Consider the following 18,783-nt stretch of genomic DNA (forward strand, 5'->3'; position numbering starts at 1 on the left):
TAATATAGTACCAATCAAATGAATCAATGTGTTTAACACACACACACAGACACATAGACACACATACACACAGAAAAACACACACCTACACACACACACAGACAAACACACAGACACACACACAAAGGTACACACCCACAGGCACATACACACAGACACCCAGACACACACAGGAACATACTCACACAGACACACACATAGACACATACAAACACACAGACACACACAGACACACACACACAAACACACACAGACACATACTCACAGAGACACACACAGACACACAGACACAGACACACAGAGACACACACACAGACACACACAGACATACACACACAGACACATACACCCACAGACACACACAGGCACACACAGACACACACACAGACACACACACACAGAGACACAACAAAGGGACACACACACAAACATATACACACACAGACACACACAGACACACAGGCAGACATGAACATAATTTAAAGTTTAAATGTTGAACAGGAATCAAGAGAACACTACCCACTCCTTTGTATGTGGTACTGAGGATTGAATCCAAGGCCTTGAACCTATAGGCAAGTGCTCATACACAGAGTTACTACCTCAGCCCTCATTTACATATTTTTAATGCATCAAGAAAAGAAGATGCTGGTATTACCATTAGAGACACGGACACCACTAAGTTTATTTTAAAAATTACCTGAAATAATCTATTTTTAAAAATAATTCTTGTTGGGCATAGTGTCACATCACTTTAACCTCAGCACTCAGGAGTCAGAGACAGGTGGATCTCTATGAGTTTCAGGACAGCCAAGTCTACAAAGTGAGTTCCAGGATAGCCAGGGTTCTATACAGAGAAAACCTGACTCAAAAAATATATAATGATTCTCAAGGATAAAATTGTACTAAAACTGAAGTGAGGCATATACAATTTCAATTAACCCATACAAACATTTATGTTTTGCTGTAAAATATAAATGCCATCGATCATACAGTATTCTTTTAGACCTCACTAGGGGCTGGTTCAATTTACATACCATGTAAAATATGTTACTTTTAAAGTCTGAGAAATTATGAATCCATATATATTTCAGCCTATATTTTTCATATAAAAGACTATAGTCCTATTTTTTTTTATTTTGGGTGTACTGGTCTGTTTCTGTTGCTCTAATATACCTGAGGTTGAAATTTTTGAAGAAGAGGAGGTTGGCTAGGATGTTGCCCAAATGGTACATTGTTAGTGCTTGTCTGGAGTATATGGAGCCTATGGGTTCATCTCTACACTGGGAGAAAATACGAACAGCAAGGGGAAGGGAAAGGGGAGGAAGTTAGATAATGGTTTTGGAAGCTGCAGATGAAGTTACACCAGACATCTTTACCAGCCTTGCTTGCTCATTAACATAAACAAATTCCAACTGACATTGATGTCAGAAAGAGACTCATCTGTCAATGACAGCAGCTAATTCTTTTCTGACTGAGTTGGATAATAAGCATTTCTTCTACGTCTTATTTTGTCCATCATGGTTAAACTGCAGACTGGGTATTGATGAAAGCACTTGGCAAAAATTAATGGAAGCATGTATGAGAATCAATTAGCTACATGGGCTTCACTATAGAGTAGCTAATATCTCTGAATCCTTTGCAGGCTGTGTGCTGTCCAGTCTGTAAGTCAGCAAACATAAAGTAAGTGTATTTATGGATATACACACACATCTATTTTCAGAGTCTAGGCTTTCAGTATTTACCAGCCCACTTTGAATACAATTCTACCTTGCCTGCCAACAGGACGAGCAGTGGCCCTCCCAACTCTGATTCATGCTCCTGGAATTAAATACATATAGAATTAAAGCCCTGATACACTGAAATGCAAGCAAAGGCAACTAGTGTTAATAATCATTATTTGTCTTTCAGCAAGTAAGGGAATGCCAATTGTTGTTTTCAAGCACTTAGAATAATACAAACAAGTGCCAGAGGAGGGCAGTGTTTGTTTTCAAGGGAAAGCAAAACAAACCAAAAAAAATAAGAGTTTAATTAGCACTCCCTATGCAGAGAGCTTTTGCTAAAGCTTTTAAAGAGTGCTTGCATACTTTATTTTTTTCTTAGATCACAGCACTCTCTTCATAGCTGGGTGTGGTGGTGCATGCCTGTGATCCCAGCACCGGTGAGGCTGAGTTGGAAGCTTAGGAATTTGAAGCTACAAGTTCTGGGCAGCAGAGCCGATTAGAAGCCAGACATAGTGAGATCCTGTTTCTAGAAAACAAAACAAACAAACAAAATACCTCTTCCTTCAGCGTGTGGATGCATTCATAGGTTTCTCTCCCTCTCCTTTAGATGGGGCAGGCATTTCTTCAGTGTTTTCCTATTGTCTATGAAATAAAAGTGATGCTCTTGATTCTACTCTAGCCCTTCCCTCAATCCTTCTCCCAGCTACCCTCTGACCTCTAAGGACCTCCAAACCCTGCCTGCCTGTGTAGGGGCCTTCCACTAAGAATAACTTTGACAGGTTCTGTGGGACTCAGCCATGAATGACTGGGAAACATTTTTTATTATGCATTTCATAACATGCACATAGTATATAATATGATGCATATCCTTCTAACAGGAACAGATGACCATAGCTGAGTGATTTTTCTCATCAGCCCGGAAAACACTTCCTTAGTCAATGTTCTCCAGGCCCTTGGGACTGAACTTGAGCAGCTGTTTCCTTGCCCCTGTTGGTGAAATTGTGGATGTATGCAGTGGACACCCCAGGGATGATCAAGCACACTCCCATAATGGCGAGACCAGGGAGAATCTAGAACCACAACACCACACCATTACTCACATGCCAACCTGACACTGGCTCCTCAGAGGTGACCCTGCTTTACCTCAATTCCACTGAGAAACTTTCTTTCTTTGTTTCTTTCTTCCTTTCCTTCCTCCTTCCTTCCTTCCTGTTTCCTTTCTTTCTTTCTTTCTTTCTTTCTTTCTTTCTTTCTTTCTTTCTTCCTTCCTTTCTTTCTTTCTTTCTTTTTTTAATTTTTAATATTTTTATTACATATTTTCCTCAATTACATTTCCAATGCTATCCCAAAAGTCCCCCATATCGCCCCCCACTTCCCTACCCACCCATTCCCATTCTTTTGGCCCTGGCATTCCCCTGTATTGGGGCATATAAAGTTTGCAAGTCCAATGGGCCTCTCTTTCCATTGATGGCCGACTAGGCCATCTTTCAATACATATGCAGCTAGAGACAAGAGCTCCGGGGTTCTGGTTAGTACATCATGTTGTTCCAACAATAGGGTTGCAGATCCCTTTAGCTCCTTGGGTACTTTCTCTAGCTTCTCCATTGGGAGCCCTGTGATACATCCAATAGCTGACTGTGAACATCCACTCCTATGTTTGCTAGGCCCCGGCATCGTCTCACAAGAGACAGCTATATTTGGGTCCTTTCAGCAAAATCTTGCTAGTGTATGCAATGGTGTCAGCGTTTAGAAGCTGATTATGGGATGGATCCCTGGATAAGGCAGTCTCTAAATGGTCCATCCTTTCATCACAGCTACGAACTTTGTCTCTGTAACTCCTTCCCTGGGTGTTTTGTTCCCAATTCTAAGAAGGGGCACAGTGTCCACACTTTGGTCTTCATTCTTCTTGAGTTTCATGCGTTTAGCAAATTGTATCTTATATCTTGGGTATCCTAAGTTTTGGGCTAATATCCACTTATCAGTGAATACATATTGTGTGAGTTGTGATTGTGTTACTTCACTCAAGATGATGCCCTCCAGATCCATCCATTTGGCTAGGAATTTCATAAATTCATTCTTTTTAATAGCTGAGTAGTACTCCATTGTGTAAATGTACCATAATTTCTGTATCCATTCCTCTGTTGAGGGTCGGTCTTTCTTTCTTTCTTTCTTTTCTTTCTTTCTTTCTTTCTTTCTTTCTTTCTTTCTTTCTTTCTTTCTTTCTTTCTTCCTTCCTTCCTTCCTTCCTTCCTTCCTTCCTTCCCACCTTCCTTTCTTCCTTTCTTTCGTTTTTGTTTTTTGAGACAGAGTTTCTCTGTATAGCCCTGGCTGTCCTAGAACTCACTTTGTAGACCAGGCTGGCCTCAAACACAGAAATCTGCCTGCCTCTGCCTCCTGAGTGCTGGGATTAAAGGCATGTGCCACAATGCCCCGTCTGAGAAACTTTCTTGACCACACCATTCATTCACCTGTAGAGAGTTGAGAAGTTGCAACACTCACCCAAGAGCCCCACACTAAAGCATATGCAGTACACTAGACCTGCTCAGCAGAGAGTGTCAGCCACATCCTTGAGATTTCAAGCTGCCCTTCCCAGCAGCTCACAGTGCCCCTCTGTGTTTCCCCACTGAGAGCAGCTCTGCTCCTCATTGGCTTCCCCTAGGACAGGCTAGCTAGCTTTTGACCCTGGAACATTGTTGTAAGCTTCCTCATCTTCACACACCTTCATACCCTCGCACCAAATCCTTGGCCTGGAACACTTTCTTTTTCTTGACTGCTTGGGAAGTGTCTTGGTCAACTTTCAGAATCAACCCCAAACCTGAGCCTGAGGGTCCAGCTCTTTTCAATTCTTTCTCAGCCTGTCTGTGCAAAATTGGTGGTCTTGGCTACTCTCCTTCCTTGAAGCATTAGACAGAGAATCTGCAAGGCAACAGAAAAGAAACAGAGCAGAGCACAGCACTAAGATCTTGGTGCACGGGGGGCAGCGGGGAGGGACATCATCTTGGAGACTGGGAAGAGGAAAGGGATGAGAAACTGTCAGAGGTTAGACAAGGAGGAGGATAATGACTGGAATGTAGAAAGAAGAATTATTATTAATATGAATAATAATAATAGATCTTGGTGCACAGTGAGATGCCTACCACACTTTTCTCTGCCTGTCTCCATCCTCACTGGCATGTGAAGTGATTGGTTTTTGGCCAAATATTGAGTCAGACAAGGTGAGAGCACTCATTTCACTGAACTTACAATACATCTCAACCCCAATCTGTTCTAGAAGCTTCCATTATAGAACGATTTGCACTTATCGGTAAAGCATCTGCTTCTTAATATTTATTTATTTATTTATTTATTTATTTATTTATTATAATGTAAGTACACTGTAGTTGTCTTCAGAAACTCCAGAAGAGAGCATCTATTGTACTATGGGGATTTAATCTAAGAAAAATCAGAGGTTTGGGTCTCTATCATATGAATGTGTCATTTTGAAGTTGTTTGTCTCTGTGTGTTTAGGCTCATGTGTCCCCCAGGTTATCCTCTAAATTGATACATAGCTAAGGATAACCTTGAACTCTTGAGCCTCCTACCTCTACTTCTCATATGTGGAAATACACTCTATGCACAGTTTTTTTGTTCTGGGGTCAGTGCGGGGGCAGGGGTGGGCAGAGTTACAACTCAGAGTTTTGTACATGCTGGAGAAGGACTCTACCACTGAGCTACATCTACAGTCCTCCTGTGAGTCCTTTTGAGAGAAACAAAATGAGGTGACGTAATAACTGGGGCAGGGACAGGACATCAACAGTGGCAGTCAGAAAAGGCTTCCTAGAGGAAGCAACTTTCGAGCTAAGTCTGAGATGAAGAGAAGAAACAGCTGAGCCTAAGGGGCTGGGGAGAGTCCTCCAAAGGAATGTAGAGAGCCAAGGCCCTGAGGTGGGAACTTGTTAGCTGTGAGAAAGAAGGCCTTACATGGGTTAGAGTCCTGCCCCCAAAGGAAAAAAAAAGCCTATCCCATCCCACGGGATTCAGTTATTTGTGGGTGCAAGGGGGACCGCAAACTTGGAAGGGGATGAGAGGAAGGGAAAGAAAGCAGGAGACCAAGCTAATTTGTCCAGGTCTCGTTTATTATGCTGAGGTGCCTTCTTATTAAAGCATACATCTCGGGGAGTAGGGGAGGGGCCGAGGGGGAATTTTACAAAGAACAAAGAAGCAGGCATCTGCTGATATGGGGGCGAAGTCAGGCACCAGGCAGCGGGCACTCTGCATCTTATCTTGGGAACATAGATCCTCCTTGACAGCCTTGGGTGTCAGGCTGGGCTAAGGCATAACTCCTGTCCTTGGATGGCATGGGAGTTCAGGAAGAGATAGGGAAGAGGGGACTATAATTCAGCTTTTACAGCCTCAGGTGCCAGGAAGGGAATAGGGAGGAGGGGGTGATAACCAGCTCCTAGCAAAGGCCATTTCGCCTAGGGAGATTGTGAAGGGCTTGCTTTCTCACGGGATGGTCTCTGACAAAAGCCAGTGCTGCAGACATTGGCAGGCACTGACTGCACAGGGACTTAGAACCTTCTAGAGTGTGGTTTTTCATGTCTGCAACTAACACAACTGTCCTTTCACTTTAAAAACAAAGAAGACTTGACTCTGGGGAGACGGCTCAGCAGGTAAAGTGGTCACTGCTCCAGCATGGGGACTCCTAACACTCGGGTACAAACTGGGTGTGGCAGCTTTTCATCCTGTTGTTGATAGACAGAGACAGGAGATTCCCAGGGACACACTACTCAGCACTTTAGCCAATTGGTGAGCGTCAGGTTGAGCAAGAGACCCTGTCTAAGCTTAACAAGACAAGAGGGCAGGGAAGCAATGAAAGGGGTTATCCAACAATCAAATGTTAACAGTACTCATGAAACTCACACACTACACTCACACACACACACACACACACATACACACACACTATTATTCCTTTGGCTGCTTGTAGAGAAATGATTTCATGGGTTAAGGGTGGAGCCAAAACAGATGGTAAAACACTTAGTAATAGAAATAGTAATTAGTAATAGAAAGTCAGATTACATCCACCTGTTAAGTTAATTACCTTATGTTATTTGTACAAAATGACAGGGTTCATTATCAAATTATACATGGGTGTGCTTTGGCAGCACACATCAAGGAAGTAAAGGTAGGAGCTACAGTGGGCTCCAGATAAAGGGGGATCCTCGCAGTGCTGGCCTTGCTGCCTGCTGCTAAGCAAGCAAGCGATGGAGGTGGGCATTGTGATGAGATACAGGCCGCAGAATGCAAGAATTAGAAGCTTTTGTTGAATGCTGGGTTTTAGGAGTCTATCAGAGCTCTGGAAGAGTCCCTCCTGACCAAGCACTAACTTTTCATTGGATTCTTAATTTTCATCATGTGTCTCCTCCAAGACCAATCTGGGACTTCCTAAAAGCTTTGCTGAAAAATAGCTGGCACAGTCAACTGCATGTTAATCACTAACTAATTAATTAATCACTAATTAATTACTCACTAATTAAGAAATTGCCCTACAAACTTGCCTACGGGTTATATAAAGTATATGATTTGGATAGCTAGAGAATACATATCTGGAGATATACATATACACAGATATGAATATGTGTATATCCATCTACAAATATCACAATCAAAATCATAAATCAAATGGGTTGTGGTATAGCCTAAAAAATTTTAGGAATGACTGAAAATTCAAATTAAAGTTCAGTGGAAACAGTAGACTATTTAGCATGCAACAAACCCTGTGTCATAGTTAGGGTTCTTGTTGCTGAGACAAAACACCATTACCAAAGCAGGAGATGGTACACACCTTTCATCCAGCACATGGGAGGCAGAGGCAGGCAGATTTCTCAGTTTGAGGTCAGCTTTGTTTACAGAGGGAGTTCTGGGGCTGCTGGACCTACATGGAGAAACTGGTCTCTGTCTCCAAAAACAAACAAAACAACCCCGAACAAACCAAAGAACAAAAGAAAATTGGGAAGGAAAGGAAAGGGTTAATTCCATCTTTTGCTTCCACATCACTGTTCTTTATTAAAGGAAGCAGGGGCAGGAACTCAGGGCAGGTACTAAAGCAGAGGCCAGTGAGAAAGGCTACTTACTGGCTTGTTCCTCATGAGTCGCTCGGCCTGCTTATACATTCCAGGACCACCTGCCCAGAGGTGCCCAAATGGGTAGGGCCTAACCCTAATAGTGACTAATTAAGAAAATGCCCTACAGTCTTGCCTACAGGTCAGTTTTGTGGAGGCATTTCTTAAAAATTATGGCTCACTTTACTAGCTTGTGTCAAGTTCATATATGAAAAGATATAGATGAATAAATAAATACATTTACCCAGGAAACCCTGGTTTCATCCCCAATACCACAAAATAGGAAAGTAGATAATGGTTGACAAATATAGATTATAGATGATAGTGGTGGATAATAGAAGACAGATGAGCAGATAGATTGATAGATAAATTATAGATAGATAGATAGATAGATAGATAGATAGATAGATAGATAGATAGATATAGAAGATGATAGAAAATAATGATATAGGTGATAGGTAAAAGACAATAGAAGAGAGATGGATGACAGATACAATACTATCTATAGATGATAGGGAATAATAAGGTACATGACAAGCAGATGAAGAGGTAAGAAAAGAGAAGACAGAGCTTGGTAGATAACAAAGACAATAGATAAATAAAGTAGCCGAGCATGGTAGCCTGATGCTTTAACCAAAGTACTCAGGGGCCAGAGTCAATAGGATGTTTGTGAGTTCAAAGCCAGCCTGATCTACATACTGAGTGCTAGGATAGGTAGGGCTATTCAGAGAAAGCTTGTCCTGAAAAATTAAAAATAAAACAAAACCAAAATGCAGATGAAATAGATGGCAGGTCTAGATCATAGAAGAAGATATCACAGAGATTGATTGTCATACAGGAGATCTGTAGTTAATAGAGACAGATACTAGAAGATTAGATTAGCTGGATAAGTAGATGAAGATAGAACAAATATTAGGGAAGGTCTGGTAAGGGAGCATGGGAATTGTTAGACCACAGAATGAGAGGACAGCCTAGTTTGAACTGGGCAAGCATTCCACATTTGTCCTTTCATAAGGACAGCAGTCATAATAGTTACTTCCTATTGCTGAGAACCTCCCTCCCTGCCCCTGCCACCATGACCAGCAGTTGAGAGCTCATGTCTATCTTTTTTCTTCATTTTGCCACAATAGTTTTATTTTTTTAAAGAAAATATTCGTTTTCATTCTAGTGCAATGGTATTTCACCTGCATGAATGTCTGTGTTAGGCTGTCTGATCTTCTCGATCTAGAGTTACAGAGTTGTGAACTGCCATGTGGGTGCTCACCTTGGGATTCATGCTGATCTCACTGGCTGACTCTGCATTGCATTTTGGTGAGTCCCACTTACTAGTGCCAAGAAGTGAACACAGAAGCAGCTAGCTCCTGTCCTGGTCAAAGTTTCCTAGGGTCTCCCAGCCTCCCCAGGGTCATGCCCTGAACCCTCCCCTGGGTAGAACCCCTGAGTGTGGCAAAGAAGGTCCCTGCATGGGCCAGAACTGTCAACTTAACACAAGCTAGAGTCATCTGAGCGGAGAAATCCTGATTTAGAAAATGCTTCCATAAGATCCAGCTCTAAGGCATTTTCTTAATGAAGAAATTAAGGCAATTTCATAATTAGATTTGGGAGGACCCAGCCAATTGAGGGTGCTGTCATCTCTGGGCTGGTGGTCCTGGGTTCTATAAGAAAGCAGGCTGAGCAAGCCAGGAGGAGCAAACCAATAACTAGCACTCTCTCCTTCATGACCTCTGCATCAGCTCCTGCCTCCAGGTTTCTGCCCTGCTCAAGTTCCTGTTCTGACTGCCTTTGATGATGAACTGTGAGGTGGAAGCCTAAGCCAAATAAGCCCTTTTCTCCCCCAAGATGCTTTGGTTATGCTGTTTCTGCACAGTAATGGTACCCCTGACTTGAACGGGTCCCTTGTCAGATTAACTACTTGGGTAAGTAAAACATGCTCACTTTCATGGAGGTCCCAGTGGTTGCAAACCCACAGGGAGTGGATGCTTCTCTTGCCCACTGTTCCCTGTCTTTGTTCTTCTCCCTCTAGTTATCTAACCAGAAGCTTCAGCACCACTTTCCAGGCTCTTCCTCTTCAACTATCGACAATCAGTTGGCAACGAATCCACGTGCCATTGGATTGGATATTTCAGTTTATTATCCAAGGGCACTGTGGTCCTGAGCCCTCATTTCCCACTGTGCCCTTATCCATTTAGGTCTCTACTCATCTGCAAGTGTTATTTTATAATAAATCTTCCCATCTCTGGGTTAATCAACTTTCCAATCACCCTGTTTACTGGATGCCAAACTCTTTCCCATAGTGATCCTTCTAAAAAGCAAATGTAGGTTTTTTTTTTTTTTATGTTACAAACATATAGTTTTTATTTTTTTATTTTTTTAAAATATTTTTATTACATATTTTCCTCAATTACATTTCCAATGCTATCCCAAATGTCCACCATACCCTCCCCACTACACTTCCCTACCCACCCATTCCCATTTTTTTGGCCCTGGCTTTCCCCTGTACTGGAGCATATAAAGTTTGCATGTCCAATGGGCCTCTCTTTCCAGTGATGGCTGACTAGGCCATCTTTTGATACATATGCAACTAGAGTCAAGCGCTCAGGGGTAGTGGTTAGTTCATAGTGTTGTTGCACCTATAGGGTTGCAGATCCCTTTAGCTCCTTGGGTACTTTCTCTAGCTCCTCCATTGGGGGCCCTGTGATCCATCCAATAGCTGACCGTGAGCATCCACTTCTGTGTTTGCTAGGCCCCAGCATAGTCTCACAAGAGACAGCTATATCTGGGTGCAAATGTAGTTTTAAGTGGCTCAAAATCTTCCAGGGTCTCCCTAAAGTCTATGAATAAACCTCAATTTCTTCAATATGCTCTAAGAGATCCTTCATGGCCCAGAATGCCTGACTGTGCTGCCTCACTTCTCCTTCAACCTTGCTTGTACCCAGAGATTGAACCATAGTCTATTGACTCAGGCATTTCCTCATTCAGTTCCTGCTTTATTTCTTTTTAAAGGTGTATCTACTTATTGTGTGTATATGAGTACACTGTAGCTGTCTTCAGACACATTAGGAGAGGGCATCAGAACCCATTACAGATGGTTGTGAGCCACCGTGTGGTTGCTGGAAATTGAACTCAGGAGCCATGGAAGAGCAGTCAGTGCTCTTAACCTCTGAGCCATCTCTCCAGCCCCAGTTCCTGCTTTATTTATCATTACACAATTAGTGTTGGGGGCGGGGACTGGAGCATACATTTAAGGGAGTGTGCATTTGCCCTAACATGAGGTCAGAGGGCAACTTGCAGGAATTGGTTGGTCTATCTACCCATGATTTAGGTAACAGGATCAAACTCCTGTTGTCTCCTCATGGAAAGTCACCAAACCACTTCAATAAGGTTTGCATTTTCAAAGTATCTCCCTGTTTGGGAATGAAAGAACATATTGAAATTCAGGCATAGTGGTACATGTCTTGATTCCCAGCACGTGAGAGGCAGAGGCAGGTAGATCTCTGTGAGTTTGAGGCCAGCCTGATCTCCATAGTGAGTTCCAGGTAAGCCAGGACTACATAGTGAGACTCTGTCTCGAGAAAACAAAAACCAAAAAGAATTCCTTGAACCCAGATTACCACATGGTCTTCTGTGCTCAACAGAAGCCAACCAACCTTTTATCCACTAGGGCTCACATCCACTTCAGTCTACCTGATGAATTCATTCCCACAGTCCAAAACTCAGCTTGCAAGCTTTAAAATTCAAGAGCACTCCTTCCAATCTTCCTGTGCCAAGTTGAGCATATCTTCAACACTTCCCAAGGCACCTTGTTCTCTTATAGCGTGTGGTAGTTTAGATGTGAAATGTCTGCCAAAGACCCAAGTTTTGAAGAATTGCTCCTCTAGTTGTGGCCTGAGGAAGAAAGTTAGATCATTGGGAACATGCCTTTGAGGCTCTGTTGGGACCTTGCTCCCCTTCACCTCCCTGCTTCTCTGCCATGGTAAACCTGATACATGCTGCTACCACGATGCACTAAGTTGCTAGATGCCCAAAACTACAGGGCCAAGCAACCATGGACTGAAAACATGAACCAAAAACTAACTCTTTCCTCCTAAATTGATTCTTTCATTTCGTTACAGTGATGTAAAAGTGAGTGACACACAACACTTTCCACTCACAGGTCTGTGTTTGTCACTAGATTTGTTTGCTGAAGATCAGATATATAATCCTTTCAGCTTTATGTCCCTAAAACCCAGCACTTGATTTAATTGTATCCTTTGAGTGGATACATTTATACTGGTGTTTGTGTGTGTGTGTGTGTGTGTGTGTGTGTGTGTGTGTGTGTGGTGAGAGTACAGAAAGGTCCTCCTTTGAATCATAGAAAATGCCTTTATTCACGGTCTTTCTCTACTGGAGGATCCTGTCCATCTAAGACCCAAAAATCTTGTAAGGGATAGGTGGACCTTGTGTTGCTCAATATTCCACAAACAAGCTTCTAGAGGAAACGGAAAGAGGGCTTATTTTTATTGATTGGTTTAGGTTTGGCTGTTGCTGTTGTTGTCCTGGGGAGTCAAACCGAAGGTCTTAAGCTTGCCAGACAAACTCTCGGCCATTAAGCTGTTCCTTCGCCCTAGGAGGGGGGTTTTGAGCATTCTCCCAATATTGCATGATTTGGAATAGAAGTCTCTTGAACACAGACCTACATGGGAGGTGTAAACTCACAGTAGGCTTCAATGAAGCAGGGCAGAAGGCCATACAGACTGGGTGACATGGAACTATGGTGAGGAAGGGTTTCCTTGTCCTTCACAGTTGGCAAGATCGACCTGCAGATTTCCTAGGCTCCATAGCCTATGTGTGACATTGGAAATAAGAGAAATAGGTAACTTTTCCATGATGAAAACAGCTCCCCACAGACTAGACATACTAAAGCTTGTGAGGTTTGAAAACCTGAAGGGGTGTTTGAGTGAGAAGCTTGACTGAATTTGTGAATAAATCGTGTCAGTCTTTAGTTGAGATTAATCAGTTTAGGAAGAAGCAGGTTGGGACTCGAACTCGGAATGCACCTAACACCTTTGCTCAAATGGTAAGCTCATTTCTATATACGAATCCTTGAAAACTGAGATTCACTCATTCTTTCATTCATTTCCTCATTCATCCACTCAACATGTTCATGAAGGGCCCCTTTACTAATATTTTTATTTCATTTAACACTTTAAAAATTATTATTTTCTCACTTTTATCATTATTAATCTGTTTATATCACACACACACCACACAATGCATGCAAAAGTCATGGGGTCATTTTCTTTTCTCAGAAAGAAAAAAAGTGGGGATTACTGGGTGAGAAAATTTTTTGGTGCTAAAACACTGGTGTCCAAACCTCTGTCTTCAGGCTTACCAAAGTGCTGGACTCAAAATGAAGAACAGTTGGCATGAGAAGTAGAAAGAGGCCTTCAGAAGATAGACCTGGGCCCTTCAGTCCCACACCTGTTGCTGCTAATGTTAATGGAGCTGATCTCTGACCCTAACCCAAAGGGCTGGATCCCAAAGACTAAGCTGAATAGCAGGAAAAGTGGTACTGGAATGCTGGCCAGAGGGCCTTTAGCAGGTGAACGTTGTTGTAGAACACAGCCCTCTGACCAATAACAGACACCATCTTTATCAGATCAACCATGCATTCTCTCAAGAGACCAACAGAAGCAACCTGTGGAATGCTGACCTTCCCTCAGAAAAGGAGTCCCTGGATCCTTAAGTGAGACTCTAAGCTTCTCCTTGCAGGCATTTTATTCAATTCTGCCCTAATTGTACTTAGTCTGCGGCTTACGGATTACTAAAGCATAATGGCTGTGGAGGGGATGTAGTTAGATGGGATGTATCAGATGTGCTGTGTGAAGAGTTTCCAGTGCGCCTTTTAGGGTTCAGCCGTGTACCTGCTTTTAACTCTTCACCCCCACACTGTAAGGAAATAGTTTGCTTAGTTTGTTTTCTATTGGTGGGATAGACTGCCATTAAAGGAAGTGACTTGGGATGGAAAGGGTTTATTTCATCTTACGGCTTGTAGTCCATCATGACAGGAAGTTGAGGAGGGAGCTAAAAGCAGAGACCTGGAAGCAGGAACTAAAAAAAAATGCCCTGGAAGTATGCCACTTATTGGCTTGCTCCCATAGATTGCTCAACCTCTTTTCTTATGCTGTTCAAGAGCAGGAGCTTAGGGGAACACAATCCATGGTGGGCTGGGTCATCCTCTCTCAATTATTAGTCAAGAAAACCCTGCAGATTTGCATATAGTAAATCTGATGGAGGCATTTTCTCAATTGTGGTTCTTTCTGTTTGACTCTAGCTTGTGTCAAGTTGAGAAAAAAACTAACCAGGACATAACCTCAGTAAACTCATTGGTTCTGCTGGATGATCCTCAGTAGAAACATATGTTGGTTTGTCATTGGGGCCTTAGGAGGAGGGAGTAGATGCTGCTTATGTTTCTCCAGAGAGAAACCAAGGCCTATCTTTGCATATCTAGCCATAGAGTAAGAAGGAGGAATTTCCAAGATAATAAGATTAAGCACACTAAGCCTCACAGAAGCAAAAATCTATGTTCTGTGTTTTTCCCCATCAATTCCTTAGAAAGCAGATCTCTTGGGATGATAGAAAGGGAAAGTGGGTTCATTGCTTTTCTGTTGCTATAACCAAACCCCTCACCAAAAACAACTCATGGAAGACAGGGTTTGTTTTAGCTCATAGCTACAGTGGGATATGAGTCTCTCATGGCAGGAAGGCACAGCAGCAAGTGACAGGCACAAACGGAGGAAGAGGAGGTTGAAAGATCACATCTTCAACTCCATTCAGAAAGAGGAGAAGAGCAAAAGTGGAAGTGGGGAGCATTTATAAACTCTGAAAGCCCACCCCTATGCTATGCTTGGTCCAGCAAAGCTATACCTCCTGAACTTCCTCTGACAGCACCACCAACTGGAGATTTGCTCTTTAAATCCCTGAGCCTATAGGGCAGTGGTTCACAAGCTGTGGGTGGCAACCCCTTGGGGGGAGTCAAATGACCTTTTAATACGAGAAACATATAAGATGTTTACATTATGTTTCACTACAGTAGCAAAATTACAGTTATGATTTAGCAGTGAAATACTTTTATGGTTGGGGGTCCCCACAACATGAGAAACTGTATTAAAGGGTCACAGCATCAGGATGGTTGTGAAGCACTGCTCTAGGGGATATTTCTATTTCAAACCACTGCAGAAAGGAGGTGTGGCCTGTGTTCTGTCATATTTCACCATTTTAACTATCTGTGAGGTAGGCTTTCCATGCACACCTTACACACAAGACTCAGCTGGCTCTGTGAGCTAACATCACTTCAAAGTGGTGCTCGAGCATCTGTAAGCACAGGTTCTTCCCTGCTGTCTGGTTCTCATTCTGTGAATGTTCTCTATAAGCCAGACTCTAAGGATCAGGGTCCATATGGAGGTGGTATAACCTAAGCTAAAGGAATATGTCTTTTTAGGTTTCAAACTAAGCTGGCTGCACAGTGCACAGTGCACCTTCCTTGGCAAGGGAATAAAAACAAGCTGCCTAAATCAGATGGGAGAAGAGACATCCGTATTTGGTCTGTACATGGGAGGAACATGCCAGAAGCCTACCTGCTCTTGGAGATAGCACTTCAGAGTCCTCCTTACCATCTTGATAACTACCAAGAAGAAGGATAGTGATACCAAAATGTTACTTCTCCCAGAGAAAAAGCCAGGAGCAGGCCTGGCCTTGCAGCCTGGCCACCCCCACCAGCCCCCCTCTTCCTAGCTTGAGCATTAAAGTTTTCTCTGTGGAAGCTGGATGGTCAGTCAGTCCCACTGAGACTATTCACAGCTGCATGCCTGAGCTGACTAAAATAGAATGTGATCTCAAATGGGTCTCAGCAACCAGCTTGCTCCATTGTCATGGTCAGAAGGTGAAGATGTCCAGGGTTGCTCTGCAAAAAAAGGACCAGCACAGGGCTCTGCCCACATAAGGGAGGTATTTGTTTCATCTCCTGCTGTTAAAGTTCTTTGTATAAACTGCTCTGATCACAGATGATTTAACAAAAGCCACATAGGAGAGTAACAAGAGCCAAGGGCACTGAGGTCCCTGCACAGCCCACAGGAGAGACTTTGGGGGTCTAAGTGAGTTTGGGAAGTTTCCACAGACTCGGCAGGTCCCACACTTGGGTCCCCAGAGGGGTCTGGGCCAGGGACAGTCCAGCCAGAAAGACAGAATTAAAACATGGCAAGGTCTTTGCCAAGGGCACGCTAATAGCTCCCACCTAACACCCAGGGAAGGCAATATATGGGAAGAGACAATTGCCTTTTCATGGAACAGATGAAGTTTTACGTGCCATGCTTCATGGGTGACAGCTTTGCCTTAGGACAGTAGCGGCACGCAGAAGGGAAAGCATGTTCAAACTCTCATCCTATCTTAGGGCCGGGGTCTAACTTAGACCTGCTAGGTTGTTTCCATGACTTAGACCCCAAACTCCACCTGTCTTTGTAGTCATCCCAGAAAATGGAATGGTCCCTACATTCCAGTCCACAAATTGCTATTACTTTTATTTTCAGGTTTTTGTAAAAATATGCTTACACATTTTGTAACTTTTTATTGCTACCCTGGTAACAGATATGCTAATGGATTTTATCTGGTTTACCTGTAGGTAGACAAAATGGGGGCAGGCACTAATATACCCTCTGAAGTTCAGAAAGGCAAAGTGTTACACTCATTTTCGCAGAGCAAAGCTGGGCTTGACCTCATCCTTCACTTCTCAAGCTCTGCCTAGACACTGTGTCCCAATTCAGCCCACAGGTAAGAAATGCCTCCATACCTGATGCTCAAGGATTATGTGACAAAGCTACCTGCCCTTTATCCTCAATGTTTATCATGAGTCTCTCCTGTAATGACACTGCTGCTCACAAAGTCTCCAATCAAGTTTTCCCCAAGCAGACACATGCAAATACCTGTCTTCCTTAGTGGGTCTCTCCTGTCTTTTCCCGAGCTTGGTGAGGCACCAGACCACCGTGCCTGTCCTTCCTGTCAACTTCCAGCCTCACAGCTGGGCTCTCAGAGTCACCCAAAGGGACATTTATATCTCTGTTCAGACTTCTGGAACTCCTGAAGCTGGTTCAACCAGTCTGATTTTTCTAACAATAGAGGTTTTGCCTCTGTGTTGCTGTAAGCACCTTATTTAGATAAGGACTTCACACGGTGTCTTATACATAATCAGCAGTTAACAACTGAGGATTAGAGGGTGTTCCTAGAAAGGACCACACTTGGAGCAGGGACACAACACAGGAACACACTCATAGGAGCACCTAGGAGAAGCGCTGGGTGACAGAACACATATGAGGATGTCCCTTTAGGCTCCAACACCTCCCAGGGGTCTCCAGTTCCTACCAGTTCACACTGTTCAACATTCCACATACTGTCTAAAATCCCTCTGTGTTAGTCAGGGCTCTTTCTGTTCTGAGAGATCAAAGTTCTATTCTAATGGACTTAATAACAGAAACATATGTTGATTGGCTTTCATGCCTACCTGCCCACTAAGGAGTGCAGACAGGGGAGTCACAGAGAGGCTACCACATGCCTGGCCTCCTGAGGCAAGACCTAGGAATTGCACACAGTCATGGGGACATGAAGAGGCAGAATAATGGGAGGTGTGGCCCTGACTGTTCTGAGCTCTGGCTTTGATGCCATCACAACACATGGGCATGCAGGGCAGCCTACTGCTGTCTCTTTGGGTGGCCCCCTAGTGGGTGTTGAGGACTTTCTATAGGACTTCACTAGTTAGGGTAAGGAGAAAGGGAAACACTCCCAAGAAGGAGAGATGGTAAAGCGGTCAAGAAAGCCCACCCAGAGCAAGTCATTTACAAGAAACCCCTCCTCCATGTGGATATCATTCCTTCCAGTTAAGGAATCAAGGAGAGAGCTTCAGGACCAGGGCTTCCCTGGATAACTTACACTTGGGGACAGAAATCAGAGAACTGCTTCCTGCTCCTTCACTGTGATTTATTGTGGCTTCCCCTTTGTCAACATGGGATTTCCCCCATTCAAAGAGGTTGATACAAACCAGCCACATTTCCTGGAAACCCCCTGGAGACCCAGGACATGGTGATGAAACCAAGGTTGACAGCTCCTGGAACTACTGCCAGCATTAGTCTGTGCTTGGCATGGACTACTGTGGTTCACAGCTGATGGGTTCCTGTTGGCTGTGTGTATAAGAAGGACACATTTACCATCACTGTACATTCAGGCAGTTCTCATAACAGGTCAGGATGGGCTGCAGGCCCACAGAAACCTTGGCTGCTTCATCTGCTTCTCCACCCAACCATTGCACACAGAGGGCTCAAAGCCTGAGTGAATCAGATGAGACCTCGAGGCAGATGTTTAGGACATACCACTATCCAGATCAGCTCATGTTTACTGATTGTCTCCTCCAATGACAGTATCATCCACCTCCTACATTAGAAAGGTTAAGTGAAGGGCTGGAAAGAAGGCACAACAGTCAAGAACACTAGCTGTTCTTTCAGAGGACCTGGGTTCAATTCCTAGCACCTGCATGGCCCCTCACAACCATCTGTAACTCCAGGTCCAGGGGATCCTATGCCTTCTTCTGACCCCAGTGGTCAGCAGACACTTCAGTGGAGCAAAGCCATACATACAAGCAAGGTACCCATCCACAAAAAATAAATAAAATCTATGTAAATTTTTATCCATCAGGTACAGTCTAGAGCAGTCGCTCTCAACCTTCCTAATGCTGCCATCCTTAAATATAGTTCATCCCTTAAATACAGTTCCTTATATGGTGATGACTACCAACTATATTTGTTGCTATTTCATAACTAATTTTTTCTACTGTTGCAAATTGTAGTGTAAATATTTTTGGAGATAGAGGTTTGCCAAATTGGTTATGACCCACATGTTGAGACCTGCTACTCTAAATAGACACTGCATCTAGCTGC

At 43.4% G+C, this 18,783-nt stretch overlaps 1 long non-coding RNA gene across 1 annotated transcript; it reads right to left on the bottom strand.

Moving 5' to 3' along the window:
* Positions 1-4,584: 4,584 nt before the first annotated feature.
* LOC147001155 (uncharacterized) lies at positions 4,585-17,419 on the bottom strand. The gene is made up of 5 exons (XR_015045106.1): positions 17,358-17,419; positions 15,442-15,488; positions 12,521-12,646; positions 11,473-11,710; positions 4,585-4,637 (listed from the first exon to the last, which is right to left on the bottom strand). It is a non-coding gene; the product is annotated as an uncharacterized LOC147001155 (long non-coding RNA).
* Positions 17,420-18,783: the final 1,364 nt, after the last annotated feature.

This window comes from Mus caroli, unplaced genomic scaffold (genome assembly GCF_978045245.1).
Source record: "Mus caroli unplaced genomic scaffold, Mus_caroli_1 scaffold_14, whole genome shotgun sequence".
NCBI lineage: Eukaryota > Metazoa > Chordata > Mammalia > Rodentia > Muridae > Mus > Mus caroli.